The sequence below is a fragment of the Mixophyes fleayi genome, chromosome 4, assembly GCF_038048845.1.
Source record: "Mixophyes fleayi isolate aMixFle1 chromosome 4, aMixFle1.hap1, whole genome shotgun sequence".
NCBI classification, from domain to species: Eukaryota; Metazoa; Chordata; class Amphibia; order Anura; family Limnodynastidae; genus Mixophyes; species Mixophyes fleayi.
In genome coordinates, this window is record NC_134405.1 from 310,744,676 (window position 1) to 310,768,512 (window position 23,837).

General features: G+C 40.6%; 1 protein-coding gene across 1 annotated transcript in view; it reads left to right on the top strand.

Annotated features, from left to right (window-relative positions):
- Positions 1 to 353: 353 nt before the first annotated feature.
- LOC142150180 (neuropeptide Y receptor type 2-like) overlaps positions 354 to 23,837 on the top strand; it is a 35,424-nt gene continuing 11,940 nt past the window's right edge. Inside the window, exon 1 of the mRNA XM_075205384.1 lies at positions 354 to 719. The gene's annotated coding sequence lies outside the window, so the exon portion shown is untranslated. The remainder of the gene's footprint in view (positions 720 to 23,837) is intronic.

The following is a 23,837-nucleotide window of genomic DNA, read 5'->3' on the forward strand; positions in this document are numbered from 1 at the left end:
ATCTGATAATCCTCTTAGTGCTATATCACTGACAACTAATATACCATATATTTTCTTTAACTATTTGGCTGGATTTCATTTTTGCACTTCTACAAGGGTTCCTTATGGTTTCCATGGAAACCCTTAAAAGTTTATTATCTATTTCCATTGACATTCTCATGCTTTTCCTTATCCCTTGCCCCGTCTCTGCTATTTCCTCATCGAACTCAGAATTAGAAATTACTTTTTCTAACACAAGATATTTAGCCAAGTTTTCTGGCTGTGCCTTTCTTAGTCACTTCTTTAAACGCCTCAAATCTTCATATGAATTTGAGTGCTGGGAGCAGGCAGAATTGTCAGCAAGAATTGGGAGAGTGTGAAATGAGCTGTGCTGATTGGGGAACCCTGTGAAGCACCTCACTGTGCTAAATCTATTGTACTCCTTCACTCCAGGGCTTCATTGCCTATTCCATCATTTCTACACCTGTCAGCCACAGCAAATCCAGAGGGTGAAAATGAAGATAAGTATTTAAATGTGTTCCCTAGAGGATAAAACCCTCGGTATAGTTATACAGTGTGCAGGCAGCATCAGAAGTAAGTCCACCTCCTTCTCTTCAATTATGCTCTGTCTATCTAAGCCTCACACATGTATCCAGCTGAAGGATCCTGCGCCTGTTGGACTTCTGGAGCCAAAATCTTCCTCATTGTGGTCCAGGGATTCAGGGATGTAAATTCTACAGGTAACTAACTACATCAGTCTTTCTTCTTCTTGTATATTTTTATATTAAATAAATATTAAGAAACACTAGGCTGCAGTCTCCTAGCAGTCATTTCAAGGAGAATGGAGAATTAAAATATTCTTTAAACAGATACAAAAAAAAAGTTATTTTCTTTTAGGATTTAATGTATTCATATCCAGAGGTCACTCTGGGATCTAGTTTTATAATTTAACCATACAGATGTGCCTAACACCAATGTATACAACCTGGCTGTGTATTATCTTTTTATGTGTGTGTATTTATTTTCAAAATGGTCAGATAGGGACTTATCTGTGTAAGGTGGTGACAGTAACTCTTCAGAATGCAATAGATTAACCCCTTCAGCAGTAGAAAACCTGAATACAACACATATATGATATGGAGATTATCGCTTTCTGTTGGCATCACTGATACAGTGTTACTGTTTCTCAAAGCAGCACATTTTTCACACCACTTTTGCAGATATCTTTTTGAAGTCATTAACTCTTAATGCGGATGGTTTTTGGTAGAGATGTAGCATCCTGTCGATTGCTTTAACCCTTTGAGTGCTGTACTATATTAAGTGACAAATTTAGAGCACATATCAGTATTTTTAAATGCAAAGCAATCTTGCATAAATATTTGCAATCTGTTTTGTCCTTGGTACCATTCATACATTCTCTGCCTCTTTCCATCAATAAGTTTTCTTTTTTAAATACGAATTGATCAAACTGGGTCAGGGTTAATTTTTAAATGAAAAAAAGAAATGCTTTTTCAAGTTTATTGTTAGTTTCATTGCACTGTGTTGTTTAGCAGACCACTTGTGACTGCTGTAAATATTCTCTTTTGTTTTCTTCTGCTGCAATATTTTTTTTCACTAGACAAAAGCTTTGTACATATACCACTACCTTGTAAACGTAACACAATCAAACCGATATAACAAGTATACGGACTAGAGCTGATCGTGTAATACGCAGAAACAAGGTGTAGAAATGTTTGAGGCTGCAGTGATATATTGTGTGCAATCATTTTACAGAAGAGCAGATACAAATGATTTAAAACATGATATTAATTAACTACATTATTATTAAGTGGCATTTGAACATGAGATTTTTATGCATTCTGTCTGCATAAACTAGTCCACTGAAGTGATGAAATCAACCACTAATGTAAAATTTAGTTGACAAGTGTAACTATGTAGCATAAAGAAGGGTATACTGTACTTTTACAAGTGCAGATCTCGAACCAAATTAGTCACTCAATAAATAAACAACATGACAACCTTCTATACCTTTCCACCCAAAGGGCAATGTTACATGGGTGCTATTCACATTAGTGCTGTTTCATCTTCAGAAGTGCGTACACCAGTGGTAGAACTGCTGTGGGTGCACCCCACCCCCCCAAGGCCACTGCTCCTCTTATTGGCGCACCTATGACAGCAGCGCATGCTGGGAAGAAGCCCCGTCTATGGAGTATGCACTGCTTATATGAGCTTAAAACATTCTATGTAAAAGGAGAGCATATTAATAGAGCACTTTGGCTACTTGTCCACAACGCTGCTCTTGGGAGCAGATTCAATTGTGAAATAAAATCGCTGCCTAGTGTCCCGGAACGGCCGCGAGACTGTGGCGATTTTTTTTCGAGACGTATCCGCTCACTTTTGCTCACATCCCATAGAGATGTGAGCAAATAGTCAGCGTTACTTTTTACTGTTTAAACGGTAAAAATGCGCAGCTGCAATCAGGGCTGCCATCAGGGGGGTATAGGCAGTACAGCTGTAAGGGGCCCAGAAATACTAGGGACCCTGAACAAACACCTCCATCTGTCTGGGCCCTCTGGTCTGTTTGGGCCCCCTGGTCTGACCATCATGACTCTTCATCCCTCCGCGATGCAGCGGCTCTAAGGCACTGATAGGTTGGGAGCGTCTGGTGTGGTGCGGTGACATCACCACTGTGCAGCCCACTCTTAGTCTGTCTGGGAGCCGCTGCATCTCGTCAAGAACAAAGTGAATTAATTGGAGGCATGTATTGTGATGAGGGAGGGGGGCATGTAATGTAATGAGAGAAGGGGGATCTTATTATGATGATGGAGGTGGGGCATATAATGTGATCATGAAGGGGTCGCATGTACTGTGTAGATGGAGGGAGCATGTACTGTGCAGAGGGAGAGGGCATGTATGGTGAAGAGGTGGGTGGGGCCCTCAACACCTTACTGAGCCCCACAGTTTCTGATGCCAACCCTGGCCGCAATGTTCCTCGGAACATTGCGGCTAACTGAATCTGCCCCTTGGTGCTTTAAAATATGATTGTGTAACATCTTCTCCATATGTCTCATAGAAATAATTGATTTCAATTTAAAGTGATGCTGCACTTTAAAAGAGGCATTACAATCTAATGTAAGTGATGCAGAGGTATACTTATCCATTCTTACTGCAATTTTTTCTATTGGAATGGTTGATATTAGTTGGACTACCTTACCAACCTTAACATAAAGAAATATGTCATCACAACTTTATATATATATGTATATATATATATATATATATATACAAGTTAACCCGTGCATGATACTCATGCATTCTAGTCAAATCAAGCTACTTAAGGTGTTAAAAAGGTTCTTGTCATGCATTTGGGCCATAGCCCAGGCCTCAACCACCAACCACTCCCCACTGTCACCCCCGGCAACCACCAACCACTTCCAACTGTCACTTCTCCTTCAAGAAATATATATATATATTTTTAAAATCTTTATAAACACTTTTAACAATTAACAAATTAAATGAACAAATTAAAAACATCTTAGTATACCAAATTTCAGCCCTTTCTGAATTTTTTTTTCCACACACACTAAGAATTTAGTAGGTCAGTGTATAACTCCGCCCAGCAGGTGGCGCTGCAGCTTGGTTTTATTTTTTACACACACACACACACACACACACACACACACACACACACACAGACAGACTAACTAATACACACCACTAAGCATTTATATATTAGATATATATATATATATATATATATATATATATATATATATATATATATATATATATGTATATATATATATCTCCACCAAGGCAAAAGATCAGATATACTCAGAGGGTATTTTGATGCATTATAAACTTGTATTGCATTGCTATGTACGCTCCTACATGGCAACCTCACTAACTGCCAGCCATTACAGTGGTAAATTTTGCAATGCACAGGATATAGTTGATTCAGATTTTCAGCATAAGTTCTCCTTTTTCGTAGCTCTGCCCCAAATATTATATTAACAAAACTCATTTTGTGTGTGGAGTTCTTTTGAGTTGATTTCAACGCACAGTAGCCTGAAGATATGCTGTGTTCAAAGTGATTGTGTCAAAATTTGCTACATAGCGTATTTATATGTTGCTGCTAAACAATTATTGTGACATTTAAAAACAACAACATTCTATATATGATGTACATTCCAAGCGTCTGACAAGATAAGTGCTCTGGTGGTATGTACAGTGTCTCTGTAATATTGATTTCTATGAGGACAGGTTACAGAGGTTGCATGCAATGGCTCCTATGCTGTATAATCAAATAGAGATCATCTTCAAAGGCTGTATAGATCACTTAGAATGATTCAATAAATTACTATAATGCAATTGTTACAAAAAGAAGCAGGTAAATTCGATTTGCTAGCTTAAGAGAAGTCATTTTGCATGAGGAAGGTGATTTTTCCTGCTACGATAATCAGTGGTTTTTTTTTTAATAGGTAGTGGAAAAGAGGATTTAGTGGAGTAGAACATGGTAGCACCTGGGGGTAGGAAAAGATGAGAGATGGATTTATACTCTCCACTGGAGTGTATAAAATTGTACGTTGAGATTTGTTTGGTTTTGACAGGTGATGTATGGCAGCTGGATATCATACTGATGGTATATCTGCAACAGTGCTTGTTGGCAAATTTTAAAAGCACACAGGTATTTTTCTGAACATCTGCAAACTATGAATTCAGATTCTACGGAACTTTAAGTGGGGGCGAGGTCTAGGTCCAGATAATAATGTAATCAATAGCCCTGTTCGTTATACAATTCAAATGAAATAGAAATATGTCCAAAACATGAAATAATATAGAGGAGGCCATGCCGTCTTAAATTCCCTCAAATGTCAAAATAGCTATCTCTCAGAAAATCATTTCTAACTTGCTCAATGCCTGCAGCTATGAAATACTGTGTCCCGCATCCAGAGTTGTTGGCTTGGATGAGTAAATAAATATTCTCAGCAAATGTATGCTACAATAGACTTTTTGACTTATTTTGCATTTTTTACTATACAATCATAGCAAAGTCTGTTCCTGATTATAAAATCTTATCTGCTCTCAGAGATTAAAGCACTGTATCACTTGCTTCCTCAGCCCACAGGCAGAAAGAGAAGATGGTCTAACTGATGTATGTCAGTATATATGACACATTAATCACTTTCACGAGTATGACCTAGCTTTCTCTTACATGGAGTTTTAGTAACTTGATCCAGACGGTGGCTGGCTGGTCATTCTGGCACTTGTAGTTCCACAACAGCCAGAGAGCCACAGGTTACCTACCTCTGCAGGTGAGCCTATTTTGCAAGACCATTTCAGAACAACTGTGATCAATAAGAAATGGACCTTTTTAAAATCTGGCATCATGCTTTGTATGTGCGTCCTCCCTTGTGTATTACCCCTATTAATCCTAGGGTAATCTATGTGATGTTAAATACTTACGTGTCAAAAAAAATCAAAAGTATTATAGGAGTGATACCTTTACTGGCTAACCAAGAATTTTTCTATATTTGCTAGCTTTCAGAGCACAGAGACCCCTTTATCAGTCAAGTTTACAGAAAGTTAACATTTTTTGTAAACTTGCCTGATGAACAGCAAAGACAGCGACATGTGGCTTAACCATCAGGTCTATTTATCACACAGAGAAAGAAGGGAACTTCACACATGCTCAGAAGATACCAGTAGTCAGACAGTAGTAAGTGAGTGGTGCAGTGTGATATACAGGAGCTGAGCCACATGTGGCTTAACCATCAAGTCTATTTATCACACAGAGAAAGAAGGGAACTTCACACATGCTCAGAAGATACCAGTAGTCAGACAGTAGTAAGTGAGTGGTGCAGTGTGAAATACAGGAGCTGACCCACATGTGGCTTAACCATCAAGTCTATTTATCACACAGAGAAAGAAGAGAACTTCACACATGCTCAGAAGATACCAGTAGTCAGACAGTAGTAAGTGAGTGGTGCAGTGTGAAATACAGGAGCTGACCCACATGTGGCTTAACCATCAGGTCTATTTATCACACAGAGAAAGAAGAGAACTTCACACATGCTCAGAAGATACCAGTAGTCAGACAGTAGTAAGTGAGTGGTGCAGTGTGAAATACAGGAGCTGAGCCACATGTGGCTTAACCATCAAGTCTATTTATCACACAGAGAAAGAAGGGAACTTCACACATGCTCAGAAGATATCAGTAGTCAGAACACATCTTAAAATGTATGAGGAAATGTTAGCAAAGTGATGATTTACTGGGTTTGAAGAGATAACACTTGGAGAAGCTAATCATTGTACTGGATTGATGGTTCACATGCAGCTGCAGAAAACTAATTATAAAGAATAAATATAGACCAGGGCAATTTGTCAGAGGTTCTATTTACAGTTTACACGCATCTCACAACTTACTGTCCATTTGTTAGGTCTTCATGAAAGAAAATCATCAGGTGAATAAAGCAATACTTACAGGTAGGGTTATTTTTCCTTCACTGATTCACATATGTATATACCATTATGGGAAACATTTCCAAACAAAATACTTTAAAATAAGTGGGATTAGACTATTTCTTAGATGCATAAGCACAAAGCTGTTTTATTAATATCATCAGCGGAGACTCACAGTTACTGAAAGATGGAATTGTGTAGTGAGCGCGATAGCTGATTAGATGGGTGTGGTACCTGTCATCATCTGTTTTCTGGACAAACCCCCTGCACAGTGCAATATGAACTTGCTTAGGAATTTGGGCACTCCAGACTTCCAGAGGATGTAAAATTGTTGGGTATCCAGGAATTATACCAAATGGCAAGGATCGCAGGTCCCTTGCCTTACAGGAAGCTAAGGAAGGTGCACTAATTGACTTCACTGTGCGAGATGCTTTTAATGTGCACTGTAATAAATTAGAACAGTACAAATGGCCTGCCAATTTACAGTGAGTTGGCATATCAACTGATTTAGATAAAAAATGCTGCCCCTTTCCCCCCTTTGCTTTGGCTGCATACACCCCAATATCCATCGCTGCAAAACTGATGTTTCACACTCCCTAAATAATGCATTATATTTAACTCAGTAATTTATAATTTTATCCAATGAGGCATTTGTCTCTGACAGACACATTTGCTTACTCAAAACACATGTATGGGTACATACATTACATAAGTATGGGGCAGCTTGTCTCTCTTTATCCAGGCCCCTGTGGCCTTTCCACAAATCCAAGTACGCAGTATGCATGCTGTAAACTGTAAATGTGTGGCTTAACAATACTCCCATGCTGGGAGAGAAGGAGTTTAAAGGGTGACTCCTGCTCAAATTATAATTTTGCCCCTCCTCCAATTAGCGGAGCCATGTGGGTTCCATGCCAGAGACTGTATCAATTCAGGAAATCCCTGTCAACACTGCAACACTTCTTGTCCTGGCATTGACAACCATGAAAGAGGAGGTTGAAACCATTTCTAACAGGTCGTTATTGAACAGAGGTTTGGACAATGCTGCAAGAGCACCATTAGATTTTTTTTTATTTTCATAACATTTGTTTATTGAAGTCAAAGGCAAGGAACAGTAAACAATTTTAGAAAACAGTACAGTAAACTTGTATATAACATGAAAAAGATCATATTCAACAAATAATGTGCATCAGCATAGAAATCATTTGTTTATTTTTATTTTTATTTAGTAGTCCTAGAATTGAGAGCTTTAGGATTGACCAGTATAGAAATCATAATAAACAGACATAAAGGTGTCACTCCGTCTCCTCCATGCATAACAGAATGGGGGGATCATCAGCCACATTACGTGACTTGTACCAAGAGGTATGTTGCAAGCAAGCCCGTATTTGATTCTTAGTGGCAGAGGGTAATGTGTTTATATTGCTTTCTCACATGTCAAAAAATCACCCAACTTGCTTCTCTTTAGCCAGCGGAGTTTCCACTCAGTCCATACGGAATATAAAGGCAAGTTTCTCCTTGAGCAGTGATATGGGGGAGGGAGTATTAAAATAGATAGAAACCACAGCCCTGATAAGGATATATGGCAGCCCGTATGTGGCTACTCCTATCCACAAAGGAGTAAAAAGAGATACAATATATATAGTATAGTGTCACAACTGACGGCGCCTAATATCGTATACAAACTGTTCACAGTAATCACAGCTAATACATTAGTCTTGAATGATATCAGCTCTACAAGTCGTTTAAACCCAAATGTATAACTCTTTTTTTGTAATAATACATTTCATCCGGATCCAAACGGAAAAAATCCCCCTCAGGGAGATGTACTCACCAGAAGTAGGTAGTACATCAGCGTATATCACTCTCCTACGGATACTCCGTTAATGCCGTGAACTTCTCCACAAAATGTGATCAGGATGATGTCCTCTGTTGTGAATCCAATCATCGGACAAGGGCAGAAGGGAGGTGGAGTGGTCACGTCTACCGTTCTTTAATCGATCCACGATCCTCTGTTTTAAAACCGCTGTTTTCTTTAGTGATCTCAGCAGATGTGATATATATCTCTCCCGCAATCACTGTTTTTGCACAGCCACACCCTGTCTGTTTGCTGAGAGGAAATCATATTACTGAAGGAGAGAGAAGAAAAAAGAGGACAAAGAGGAAGGAAGAAAGAAAGAAGAAGAAGAAGAAGAAGAAGGAAAGACTCCTAATGATTTAGGTGTACAATATAGAGGACAACAAGGGACAGGGCAAGTGATTGCGGGAGAGATATATATATCACATCTGCTGAGGTCACTAAAGAAAACAGCGGTTTTAAAACAGAGGATCGTGGATCGATTAAAGAACGGGAGACGTGACCACTCCACCTCCCTTCTGCCCTTGTCCGATGATTGGATTCACAACAGAGGACGTCATCCTGATCACATTTTGTGGAGAAGTTCACGGCATTAACGGAGTATCCGTAGGAGAGTGATATACGCTGATGTACTACCTACTTCTGGTGAGTACATCTCCCTGAGGGGGATTTTTTCCGTTTGGATCCGGATGAAATGTATTATTACAAAAAAAGAGTTATACATTTGGGATTAAACGACTTGTAGAGCTGATATCATTCAAGACTAATGTATTAGCTGTGATTACTGTGAACAGTTTGTATACGATATTAGGCGCCGTCAGTTGTGACACTATACTTTATATATTGGGGGAGGGAGTAGGTTGTAGCCATAACTGACGCATATAAATGTGGGCAGCAGCCCTAATTGCGAGCAGTATACGTTTCCCCCCTCTAGTTATTCTCTAGGATGCCGGAAAAATTCCCAATATCACCCACTCCGGATTGAAGGGAACAAAATTTACTAACACCTTCTCTTCATTTTGTTCACCAATAGCCAAAAGGATCTGACCAAGGAGCACCCCTACAGACAGTGATATAAATCCGCATTAGCAACATTGCAGCAAAGACAATTATGGGACGGCAGGAGTCCCATCTGAAAGCGCATCTGAGGAGTCAATTTTTTCAAAGTCAAAGTTTTGTGGAAAATGTTTAGAAACATCTCAGAATACATATTTGCATATATTTATTTACAGGCGTCTACCAAGGTATGTAACAATACTGTGGCAGAAAGGGAAGGAAAATAAGTAATCCAATGGGATACCAGTCTGAAGGACAGAATAGTCCATTACATGTCGCAAAATACCATAGAGAATGGTAATAGCTCTACGTTTAGGTGGGGGGAGAAAAACAATGGGTCTAATGGATTTTGACAATCAGAATCTGAAAATGTCTAAAGGACGCCACTAATATAGTACTGCACCTGATCCTATACATGTAAAAATGCCTTCAGATCAATGGCAGGCAAAAATTAGGTCAATGGTTGTATTGTCATATACATTGCAACCATTCCCATAAATATCGAAGAATGGCAGCGTGATTATAGGAAAAAACATTGGGAAAGTTTATGCCCCCATTAGTTTTACACTGTTGCAATTTTCTCATACTGATCTCGGTCTCTTCCCATTCCAAATAAATTTCCTAAAAAGGAAATCCAGATGATTCACATCCTTTTTTAATAGAGATGAGCGGGCTTGGATATCTGAAATCCGAGCCCACCCGAACGTTGCCGATCCGAGCCGGATCCGAGACAGATCCGGGTATTCCCGCCAATTGCAAAACTGAAACCGAGGCTCTGAGTCATAATCCCGCTGTCGGATCTCGCGATACTCGTATTCTATAAATTCCCCGCTAGCCGCCGCCATCTTCACTCGGGCATTGATCAGGGTAGAGGGAGGGTGTGTTAGGTGGTCCTCTGTCCTGCTATATCTCGTGCTGTGCTGTTTAGTTCTGTGCTGTGCTGTTTAGTTCTGTGCTGTGCTGTGCTGTGCTGTGCTGTTCAGTTCAGTTCAGTTCTGTGCTGTGCTGTGCTGTGTTCTGCTCAGTCCAGTGGTGCTGTGTCCTGTGCTCTGTCCTTCTGAGTTCAGTGGTGCTGCTGGGTCCTGTGCTGTGTCCTGTTCAGTCCAGTGGTTCTGTGTCCTGTGCTCTGTCCTTCTAAGGGCATTGTTATTACCCCATTATTCCCAAGTTATAAAAAATTTAAAAAAAAGTTATAAAAAAAATTATTATAAAAAAAAGAAATTCCAAAAACAATCCTGCAGTATAAGTCCATTGGTACTGCTATATTACAAAGTTCACTGATTCTGCAGTATAAGTCCAGTGGTACTGCAATATTACAAAGTTCACTGATTCTGCAGTATAAGTCCATTGGTACTGCTATATTACAAAGTTCACTGATTCTGCAGTATAAGTCCATTGGTACTGCTATATTACAAAGTTTACTGATTCAGCAGTATAAGTCCAGTGGTACTGCAATATTACAAAGTTCACTGATCCTGCAGTATAAGTCCAGTGGTACGCTCCTGTGCCGCATATAATTTTTAAAGGCTTTGCCGAGTGTGTGTGGCTTAGGGGTACGCTCTCTTGTGCTACATATAATGGAAAACAAAAATTTGGAGGATAAAGTAGGGAAAGATCAAGACCCACTTCCTCCTAATGCTGAAGCTGCTGCCACTAGTCATGACATAGACGATGAAATGCCATCAACGTCGTCTGGCAAGCCCGATGCCCAATCTCCTAATACAGGGCATGTAAAATCCAAAAAGCCCAAGTTCTCAAAAAGTAGCAAAAAGAGAAACTTAAAATCATCTGAGGAGAAACGTAAAGTTGGCAATATGCCATTTACGACACGTCACTCTTCATTGCACGAATATTTGCAACAGGGACAATTTTTTGGTTAACAAAGTCAACAAATAACACTTCGACGCCGTCTGTCTTTCACATACTTGATGGGATCTCAATGATGAATGCTCTGTACCATGGTCGTCTAAAACAAGAGTTATTGAGGTGCTATAACTACTGTAGTTTTTATAAATTATAAACACTACACTTGAAAGTTGGAGGAGGTATTGTGGCCCCGGTACCAAATTGGGTACCGGGGCCACTCCACTACGCAGTCCAGATAGATGCGTATCAACTACATTCAGTGTTGGGTCCAAATCATAAATTAATGAAAATGACCTGTCATCATCAAAAACAAGTGGTATTGACACGCTCGAACTACACCCTGTATATGCTGCAGAGGATGTAGGAGCACACAGCTGTGCAGTGGAATTCAGACCATTTGAAGGCGGAGGTATTGTGGCCCCGGTACCAAATTGTGTACCGGGACCACTGCACTATGCAGTCCAGAAAGCTACCTCGGTGAAACGTTTTGGACTAAAAACAATATTGTGAGGTGTGAGGTGTTCAGAATAGACTGGGAATTAGTGGAAATGATTGTTATTGAATGTTATTGAGGTTAATAATAGCGTATGAGTGAAAATAAACCAAAAAAACTTGATTTTAACACTTTTTATGTTTTTTTCAAAATAAATCCGAATCCAAAACCTTAAATCCGAACCAAAACCTTTCGTCAGGTGTTTTGCGAAACAAATCCGAACCCAAAACCTCAAACAAATCCGAATCCAAAACACAAAACACGAGACACCAAAAGTGGCCGGTGCACATCCCTAGTTTTTAACAATAGAAATGATAAACATTAGATAAGTTAGAAAAGATGGGGGAACAAGACCATTTTTATCAAAATAGACCTACCAACATAAGATAGTGGGGGACAGCCCCAACTCCCCAGTTCCTCTTCCAAATCCTTAATTGCTCTAGAGGAGTTAATGATACAGACACGATGAAAGTATAGGGATATGTATCCCTGTATCCCCAAATATGTGATCTGTTGGGCGGCCTAGGAGCGACACCTCACAATCACCTTTAGGTGCAAAGCGGTGGATTTTTCCATGTTTACCTTAAATCCTGAAACAAGGCCAAATTCCTCAATTCTCCCCATGATTGCAGACATGTACATCAGGGTAGTAATAAAAAGCTGTACATCATCAGCAAATGCCCAAACTTGTATTTGCTTAGTTCCTATAGTTATGCCCTGGAATTCAGGACAATTCTGCAAAATGCGTAGAAGCTGGTCTAGCACAAGATTGAAGAGCAATGGAGAAATGGTGAATTCCTCCTTCCATTGTTATCCTATCACTTTTAGTGCCATTAAGTAGAATAGCTGTTGAGGGATTGGTACAAAAGAATCCTATGTATACAAAAATATTCGTTCAACTGAATACATTTTGAATCAAAATCTCAATTATGCAAAATTGCAAAGAGATGAGGTCACAATAACGGGTCAAATGTCTTGTTGGTGTCAAACTCAGCATACAAGGAGTGAACGTATTTTGGGATGTCTAAACTACTACTGCTATAGCCCTGCGGATCCCTTTTACTAAATGGCATCCCCTCACAAAGCCCGACTGATGTACAGTGAGAAGGTCTGGTAAGATATCTTGCAGTCTTGTTGCTAGTATTTTGCAGAAGCTCGAAGTCAAAGTTTAGTAATGGGGATGGGTGATGATAAGACACTAGTTAACCCTGCCCTGCTTAGGAATAACTGTAGCATAGGTGTCGTTAAACAAGGAGTGCGATAGTCTATCAGTATGGATAGTTTTGAAGAGCTCCATTAGAGTGGGTGCTATCTAGTATCCTGCTGACAGACTGTCAGGCCCCAAAACCTTGTGATATTTTAACCTAGATATAGTGACATTAATTTCATCAATGGTAATAGGTTTACCCAATAGTTCCTTCTAAGCAAGTGCCAACTTAGATAAGTTGACCTCACACAAAAGTCATAAATGCATAGAGGCATCAAGAGGGAGATCCTTATACAGGTCACCATAATTATGCTGAAACTGGCGGAAAATATCTCTCAAGTGTTTATGGAATGTGTAAAATATAGAGTCGTTGATCGCAACAACCTGGCAGGTTCGCCATCTCGGTTTGGACATCGTAGCTAAAAGCCTCCCCGTCTTGTTGCCCCAGCTATAACATTTGTGCTAGGTGAATTCCAAATTAGGTTACGCTTGAGAGTAGAAATAATTCTCCAACACAGTAACAAGCCTGAGTGTAGCATGCCCGAGTATGGTCATTAGGATCATCTACATATACCACAAATGCACCAGTCAAGAAGGATTTCAAGGAACGGCAGCACGCAGCGTTAGAATTTGAAGAGCTCCCACTTATCACTGCCTAGCCTGGGGGGGGGGGGGGGGAAGGTGGATAAACAAAATTTTAGCTGTGCTGTAACTGTTTACTGCATAATACATTAGAAAATGAAAAATGTTGAAAAGGGCAAGAAATGCTTGAAAAGCAACATTGACGTGTGTAAAACTCAAAATGAAACCTTCCTGAGATATTGTCTGAATTCTTGCAGTTATGGAGTTTGAGCTCCAGGGAATTGGAAGGGAAAGAATTATATGTGATCAAATAATATCGGTACTGTGTTTACTGTTGTGCCCCGAGCACTGCGAGTGGCGGCTAAGTGGAAAAAGACTCACAGTGGGGGATAACACAACCAGTGTCTGTTTAAGCTGCAACTTTACTGCTTCCTCGTATAATTGCACTTACAAACATAGCTCACTGAGCCAGAGGACAATGGGACTGATGAGGAGAAATTATAGTTCTTGTTGTGGTGTGCAGGTGAGAAGAGAACACAGACGCTGAAAGAAACACAACAGAAGATCATTCCCCTTCGTGGGGGTGGTGGGTGTATGAGGTGGGACTGATTTTCTCTATAGCTGACTACACCCCCTCACCCACCACAACAAAAAAAAATTATTTACATTTACATGTTGCCTCACAACATTAAAAAAAAACAGATCTTGAATACAAGATTGATGTTCACTTAATCTTTCTATAAATGTATTGTTATACAGTATTCTGCATGTGGGTGACACTTTACATATTACTTAGCATGTCTACTTCCTGGCCTACTACCTGGTTTTAGAAGTGCCCCTGTGCAAACATCTGCACAAACACTGCTGGAATGTGAGCTGATAGTGGACTGTGCATGGTGGGTAAATGGAAAGTACTCATGAAAAATGCTAAATATTAGCATTTTTGGATGACTCTCATAATAAATTTCTACTTTTCCTTTATTCATGTTCATGCCTTAAACAAGTCATGAAAGTGAGGGGTCATTGGAGCTGTCTTTATTACATACATGCCAACTCTCCCGGAATGTCCGGGAGACTCCCGAATTTTGGGTAGCTCCCCTGAAATCCTGAGAGAGCTGGCGAATCTCCCGCAACTGCCAACTTGACTAAATTAAAGCTGGCATGTACGGGCGGAGGGGGCGGGGCTTCACGATTCGTGTAATTTTGGCCCCGTCCCTAGTGATGCAATGCTTGTTTGGGGTCTTTTTACCACTGTAAAAAGACCTAAAACAGACATTACATCACCGGGGGCGGGTCCAAAATGACACAATTCGCAAAGCTGGTCTTGCTGTTGTTCCAGTCTCCACTAGGAGTCACTCTTGCTGCTCTTATCTTAGCTCATCATCATCACCATTTATTTATATAGAGCCACTGATTCCGCAGTGCTGTACAGAGACCTCATTCACATCAGTCCCTGCCCCATTGGAGCTTACAGTCTAAATTCCCTAATATACACACAGAGAGTGAGAGACTAATTTACATTTTTTTTTTATAGCAGTCAATTAACCTATCAGTATGTTTTTGGAGTGTGGGAGGAGACCAGAGCACCCGGAGGAAACCCACGCAAACACGGAGAGAACATACAAACTCCACACAGATAAGGCCATGGTAGGAAATTGAACTCATGACCCCAATGCTGTGAGGCAGAAGTGCTAACCACTGAGCCACTGTGCTGTCCAGCCCTTTTCCCACTAGATTGTAAGCTCTCACAAACATTCCTCCTTACCTATCGATTTAACATCTGCATTTATTTTATGTGCGCTTTGTTTTTCCTACTGTTCAGAGCTGTGGAGCACTGCAGTGCCTTACAAACCAACAAAAATAATAATAATTGTCTGAAATGCGCAAGAGGCATCACAGACATCTGATCTCTGCCACCTCTGAGGATGTTTAAAAGTCCTTTTGAGGCAAGGAAGGTGGCTGTGGCTCACCGTTAAACCAGGAACACCCACATAAATGTACTCTCTTCACTAACATTTACCTTGTTTTTGCATGTGAAAGCAATAAAAGACACATGAGTGTGCTTAACCCACATTTAGCAAGGAACGCCCTTGTCAATTAAAGTGGGTAGGGCAAGGTTGAATGATGGCATTAATTGAGTCATCATGCTCCTCACTGCTCAGTGTTCAGTGAGGTGGGGGTACGCGATCTGCTTTAGCACATCACATCCTCGTCCACCTAGTAGACAGGTAAGAACTGCCTGTTCTCCCGGAATGTCTCACCCTAATCGGAGAGTCTCCTGGCCATTCAAGGAAAGTAGTTAATTAAGACTTTAATGTGGTGGAATCAGGCGTGTCATGTGATGCGGCCGCCTGTGCGTTGACGCAGCCGCAGCCCGTGTCATGAGATGCGGCCGCCGGTGAAAACAGGCTATATTGCATCCGGGGGGCGGCCGACCGGCCTACCCCCGGCCCTAATAGCGGTAAGACTGAGCGGCTGCCCCCCCGGGCCAGCCCGCCCCTGGGTGGAATGATGGTGGAGAGATGGTAGTGTGTGGACAAAGCTATTACTAAAATACATGCAAATGATCGGAAAACCAAACATCAATTACCTTTAAGCTGCTTATTGAACGCAAATGTCTCATTTCTATGGGTGAAGGCAACCATGTCTTAGGCACAATGGTAGCCTCTTTTTTATTCACAACAGGAGCCATAAAAACGTGATGTTTTACATTTGAAAACCATTAATGTCCTTTTGTAATGGAATTATATGTGTAGCCATGACAAGGTTATAACATTAGCAGCATGATCAACAGTTCTCCGGTCCTGGCAGAAACCAGAAGCAAATTAAGGAAGTTACATTGTTATTAACCAGTAAGCAATTAATAACATGGCATTTACGAAACACATATACTATCAACAGTACATTTCCTTCCTAACCTAAAAAGCATATTTTCCTTCTCTATCTCATAAGAGATTGGAATTAGCTACAAGAAATGTACAGAGTTATCGGGTTATATAGATTCCTCTGTAATGGTAGAAACACGTCCAGGACCAGCGCTAGGCATTTGTAAGGGTGTAAGGAGCACCTAAAACATTGATTGAGTGGGGGAACAGTTGGGTCAGCGTTTGGGTAGGGTAGGGGGAGAGGGGGTTGCACCCAGGGAGTCTAACCTAAACAATTATATATGTAGGGAAGTTTGAGTATCCTATCTTGCAACATGATCTTGGAGGAGGAGTTTATAATACAGAATGTCTGTCTCAGTGGTGCAACAATAGAGGTAGCACCTGAACCCGGGAACCAGCGACATCAATCCTAATATACTACACAGGGTCAGGGCTGTTTTATTCCAACATGGCCTTCACAAGTATTTTCAATATCTGCAGACCTCGCTGGTGCTTACTTTTGCCCAAAAGACCACCAGAATTAATTTTGCACTAGGCCTAGGGAATTTTAGTTACACCATTGGTCTATTTGCAAGGCCACAGACCAAGGTATCATAGATGGATGGCTGTGTGCCTTTATACAAAAATTCTGTATCTTTATGATTGACATGAATGGGTGGTTGAAAGATTTCTGAGAGACTAGAAACAAAGGGGGCCCTCCTCATAACTCTCATATTTAGTCCCCTGTTAAAGGACAGTTACACTTTAAAAATGATTTATTGATTACTGTGCGTATGCCCAGCAAAACAGCGCACCAATATGTATGCGCCTATGCAGATTGGCATGATTCAGGCAATTACATCTGCTTGTGCCTGGAGAGGTGGGTCTGGGAGGGACAGAACTTTGTAACGTTGGCTGAGTATAGCTCTGCTGTGTTCACAATTACTGAAACAGAGACGCATATATGCCTAAGAAAGCAGTATCATTTACAGGTGGTCAAGGAGCTGGTTCTAATACACAATGGCGATGAGGGTTGCTAGCACTAGTGAACAGCATACTTGCCAATATAGGCAAGTTGTTTCCCGGGAGGTCCGGGGGGCAGGTGGGGCTCGAAGAATCTCGTCATTAGCCCCCCCCCCCACCACCACCCCCAATAAAATGGTCATCACTATTTTAGACCAATAAAAATAGGGGGTGGGGCCATGATGACACGTGCACTGCGTCAATAAGTCCCACCCCCTCTGTTTAATTCACAGAGCTGGCCGGGATCCGGAATAGTTGCCTGCTCTCCCGGGAGACTGTTAGGACTCCTAGAAATTCGGGAGTCTCCCAGACATTCCAGGAGAGTAGGCAACTAGGGTGAACCGCTTCTGATTAGCTGATTGTGAATGCACTGCTGACACTGATAAGTGCTTATGCATATACTGTTTTTATGTGCATGTTTTAACTATTATTTTTCTATACATGGGAAGGAGAGCTGTTACAAGCTGTAATAGAGAAGATTTTTTTTAAATTTCAATGACGAAAATTCATAACGAAAGCATATTTTACAACCAAACAATTGGTTATGTGACGTATCCCTGATATAAACCAGCTGTATGTGCTCCTGGTGCGCACATCTTGCTATAGTTGTAAATTTGCATATACATGCAATTGCAGCTTTTTTTAGGTGCTGAAATTTGGGGTGCCCCTAAATGTAGCCCCTAAATTGTCAGCTTTTTTTCTATGTCTGCAAACTTTCATATTATCTGGTAGAATATATTTTTATATTTGTGCATTTTCGCTTGCCTCAGAGAATATCTTTCTACAGATAAGAAATCACCATAGTTTGTCAAATAATTAGCAGTAGCAGCATGAGGTGTTGGAGAAAACACTTGCTTGGGCTCACTGTGAATAGCACCATGGAAGAAAATTACTCATATAGTGACAACTGGCCTGATCTATATGTAGAATGGAAATAAACTAGAAAAATACTTATTTTAAAATATATTTTTATTACTATAACAAGGAGTCTTTTCACAGTGTGTAGTAAATGTGTAAATTCCAGGTATATAAATACATGAGCAGTACCTGTCAGTGGATTAATGTGCATATTCAAAACAAAATGCACATTTTTCTGATCTGCAAGTGCCGAAATTCTAGTTATCATATGCAAATGTTTACCCATTATAACTAATACTTATCTTTTGCATGCACATTTTTTCTAAATACATGTGTTTGTCAGTGTTGTTTACGTACTCATATAAAGTTTGTGGGTTGGATGGCAACATTTTAAAGGGGCCCCCAAGTTATTAGGGAAGGACACTAGCCACTGTGCTCTGACAGAGGCAGTATGTTTTGCTCTACCAAGGGTGGGGGGATTTAGTGCCCAGTCATCATTTTCACATCCTCAATTTCCCCTGCATCATTAACAATCCCCCCATAACAACAATAATCCATATCCTGCCCACCATCAATCCACCAATACCATTATTTCTTCCATCAATCCTCCATATCATCTCCTTCATTAATTCCTTACCTCCCTTCATCTTACTGGGCTGGCCACATATCCTTAGTGTTTGCTGTTCTGCTTTGTTCTGCTATGTGCTGAACATCAGAAATCCCTTGCACTGTGAGCAGAATTTAATGTTGGAGCTTCAATTGTTTTGTAGTGTTGGCAGTCAAACAACAGGGAGGTCATTAAGATCCCTGCTGCCTGCATACACTGTGCTATTCTCCTTTGAGTGATCAGTTGCAGCACTCAGAGAAGATGGCAGCAGGAAACAGGGTCCAGTGCAGCACTAGGAGACCAGCAACTAAGGGGCTTTGATGGTCTACTAAGCTAAAAGGCTCTGAAGTCGCTGAGTGGACCCCAGTTGTTACACCACCAGGGGCGGGCTGGACCAGGGGGCAGGGGGGCCGCTCAGTCTAACGGCTGTTCGGGCCGGCCGCCTCCCCCCATCCCCGTGGATGAAATAATTTCTCAATATTACCAGCGGCCGCCGGTAATATTGACATGTAATTGACGGTAATAATCACGTGATGCGTCATTATGACGCGGCCGCATCATGTGTCACGTGATGTGGACGCCTGTGCGCCCCCCGGGCCGAAACCTGCCAGCCCGTGCCTGTACACCACTGATAATTACTACCAGAGGGCAGAGAGTACAAAAAAATAATCAAACATTTAAAAGTTTTCAGTCTTTTTACCATGTGCATTTTCAGCTCCATCTTGACCAGCAATTCTGTAATTTATCTCTGACACTTCAAGACAGCATAGGTACAGCCGTAGCACTGCAGCTGAAATTCATACAGTTTGATATTGACTGAATGTATTACGAATTATTATTTTTGCTTGCCTACCAACAAGTAGTGATTAACATATACATTAAACACTGTGATAATTGCTCTGTCCTGTTACATGTATTAATTGTCTTTCACAAACTTATAAAGAGGTGTCTGTAGTTCTTCACACATACAGATTTTTGGTCAGAATCACTGTCTCAGACAGTGTACAAAGTATACTGCAATTTAGTACAGTCGGTTTAGGACAGCATATGAACAGCTGCAGCACAGTTGTAGTACAGCAGCTACAGCAGCTACAATTCATACAATTGGAGCTTGATTTCATGTGCCACAAATAGAATTGCTGTACTACTGGTAATTACCTAATGACTATTGCAGGGTTTCCCAAACCCAGTCCTCAGGGCTCCCCAACAGTGCAGAGAGGGACCCTAGTTGGTCATCACTAGACCGGGTTTACAGTGCACTGCAGATACTACCAGGTGCCTCTGTTAATAATAATAAAACTATGTTGAAAAAGAAAAAGAGTAAAAGCACAGATCCAAAAAATGGCTGTTAAGAAAAGTCCATGGAAAGAGAAAAGAATGGGCTGTAATTCTAATGAGACATTTAAGGTCTGTGAAAGAAGCATCAGTACCATTATAAGATTCAAGAGAAACCCCCTCCTCCCTTTGCTACAAAAGTACATGAAAAAGAGAATGTTGTATTGCCTAATGCAGTATCCCTGTTGATGTTGACACAAACTCATATGCACCAACAACAGTAGCATTTGTCCAAATAGAAGATATTTATTTACTAGTGTTACTAGTTTGGATAAGCCACATTTGTTATTTATCACATTAAGTTAACAGCTTTGGCATTCAAAAGTACATAAATCCCTAATTCTAAAGAGCAAATACAAGGTTCATATTCTGAACATAATAATGATGTCTTTAAAGGGGGACACAGAGCAGTAAGCAGTAGGAGCATTAGTGCTTACTTTTGATTGAAGATGAAAAAACATATGTTGAAAATGAGGTGGTGATGATGATAATGGATCAGTTCATTTGAAATTTTATCATACAAAGAAGGTGAAATTACACATTGAAAATTGAGGTGCCCAATAGATGGGATAACATTTCAATATGTTTTATTGTGCTGCTTTATGAGCAACAGAAACAAAAACCCATCAACAACTATGTATTTCTAAGCTTCTGGATGGACAATTTACATCCTTGTGATGGAAAATCATGGGGATTTATGTCAACTACTTATGCCATTCAAGGAGTTGCTGATCTCAGTCTTGTGTGTCGGGAATGAATTAAAATGTGGTGTGCAGCTGTAGTTATCATGGACAACCCATAAACAAATAAACAGGGATCCCAGGCTTACAGAATCTGCTCAGGTCGTATAAACCAACAGGTCTTAAATTTGGCTCTGAAGGCTAATGAGAGGGGGAACTGTCACTTCACCTCTGCAACACCAGAGTCAGTGCTAGTGTCAAGAGAACAAACAGGAGGAATATCTTTAATCCATATGCATTTTTCACACGTATAACTAGACACATAAGAAACACTAGGGTCGCCAAACTGACTTCACAAACTGGTCATTTTAAAATTTGTGATAAAAGTTTTTTAAAAAAAACACGTTTTTATATTTTTGTTTGAGGTTCTCTTTCCCTGTCTTTATCTTTTCATCTATCCCTCCTTCTCTTTCTTGCTGCCACTCTTGTTTCTCACTTTTTTCTCTTTTCACTAATTTTCTCAATCTCTTTCATACTCCCTAGTTTCATTATTTTATCTCTCTCCTTTTGACTGTCTTTTTCTTTCCCAAATTCTTACTCTTTTTCTTTCCTTCTCACATTTTTCTATCTCCTTTTCACACTTTTTCTATCTCTTTTTCAAACTCAATTTATCTCTCCTTTTCACACATTTCTCCCTACTTTTCACTCTTTTCCTTTCTACTTTTCACTCTCCTTTTCTAATTCCTTTTTTTCCGTTAGGTTGAGCGAACTTTTTATGGTATTTTCCACAATTCACATTTCACCAAGCGAAATCAGTCTACTGTAGTTATATTTATTTCTATGTGTTTATATATTGAGTGAAATGTGAACAGAATATTTCCTCCAAAAATCATCTGTATGTAATTTTGTGCAATAATTTAACAATGGTAATATCATTTTTGCTACTTATCAATATTCCTTTCACAAAAAGGGGTTTCTCCCCTGCTATATTGTTCCTTTAGCTGTGCGTCCAGTTAGTGAATTATGCTGCCAATTGTTATTGTCCGTCTGCTGTAATCACAGAGCGGAAAAAGAACCTGTCATAGGACGTACAGAAAATGTTGTTTGGATTACTCAGTCTGCCAGGCCAGCCTGCATGGCCCCATAATCCTTCAAGTAAATATTTACATGGTGACAATTATCAGATGCACAATATTATTGAAGGAGATAAACTACCTGCCCTTCCAAGGGCACATCAGCTCCTGTGCTTAGTGACGTTACTTGGAAGTACATGCGGAAAGGACATTTTCAGCTTTATTTAATAAAACATTGCAGGTAGAACACATGATGTACCAATGAAACATCAGCTTTCATATGTCTATGATAGATTGCTAAAAGCTGATCTCTGACTGGTTGCTTTAGCTTACAGCACATCATTGCTCTTTGCACCATGATCTTCAATAAACTTCTTTGCATAAGAAAAAAAGGAAAGGTATAAAAATGTTATATAACAGCATACTTGCCGACTTTTTGATGTTCCCCTCCGGAAACTCCCGGAGGGGAGGTGAGGTGTGTGGACGGAGAGGGCGGGAATTGGCGAATGGCATAATTTTTGGAGCCAAAATGACACAATTCCCTGAGATTAGCATCCCGGCAGCTATAATCCTGCAGGAGGATGCCCTGCACTCCCGTAAGTCCGGAAGACCTACCAGGAATTCGGGAGTCTCCCGGACAGTGCGGGAGAGTTGTCAAGTATGTTTGATTTTGCTGATTTTGAAATCACATTAAAGAAACATACTGTCTGACTCTGGAAGCAAGGGGAATAACTACAAAACACACAGGACCTGAGTTGGATTTATATTTGTTATATTAGTGCAGAATTTCCATGCTGTGTATGTGCACCAAAAACCATCTTCATTATCTTTATTTATATATATAGCGTTACGGAATCCCAGTGCCGCACAGTAAAAAACAACAAAAACGGGTAGGCAAGTGTGAAAAGATGAGTTTTGGGGGAGAGTTTGAAAGATTCAAGGTTAGAGGCAAGTCTTAGTAGGCAGGGCAGGAAGTTCCAAATATGGGGAGCAGCACGGGCAAAGTCCTGAATGTGGGAGTGAGGTGGTACTAAATGATGATGAGAGGCAAAGGTCATTAACAGAACATAGTGGGCGAGTAGAGGAGTATTTCTTAATAAGATCAGAGATATAGGAGGGGGGTGGCATTAAAGAGGACTTTATAAGTGAGTGTAAGCAACTAGAATTGTATTCTGGAAGGAAGGTGGAGCATATGAAGGGTTTTGCAGAAAAGCATAGCAGAAGAGCAACATTGGGAGAGGAAGATTAGTCATGGTGGCTCATTCAGCACAAATTTCAGGTAAGCCAGAAAGGAGACGAATGCAATAAAGGAAAGGGTGAATTATGTCAATGTTGCAAAGGTGAGTGTGACACGATTGGGCAAGGAACTGGATGTGGGGGGTGAAATTGAGACTGGAGTCAATGACAAATGCCAGGCAGTGTATGTGGGGAACAGGGGGGAGGGCGAAACCATCAACCTTAAGGGATATCAAAGGAGAGGATGTGACACTAGGCTGTGGGAAGATGATAAGCTCAGTTTTGGATATGTTGGAGGTAGTGTCCAGCCATGCTGGTGGAGATGGCAGAGAAGCAGTCGGACACACGGGAGAGGAGGGAGGGACACGTGGAAGAGGAGAGTGGGAGGGAGAGAGATCATGGGAGGGAAGGTAGATTAGAGTGTCATCACCTCATAGAGGTTATATTGGAGGTCAAAGGAGCGGATGACGAGAGAAAAGTAATGGGCTAATTACAGAGTCTTGGGGAACCCCAATAGGCAGAGGGACAGAAGGGGAGCAGAGGAAGAGACACCAGAGGATCAATGAGTTAGGAGGTAAACCAGGAAAGGACAATGCCACAAAGATCAAGGGAATGAAGCGTGTCAAGGAAAAGAGGATAGTCGACAGTGTCAAAAGCAGAA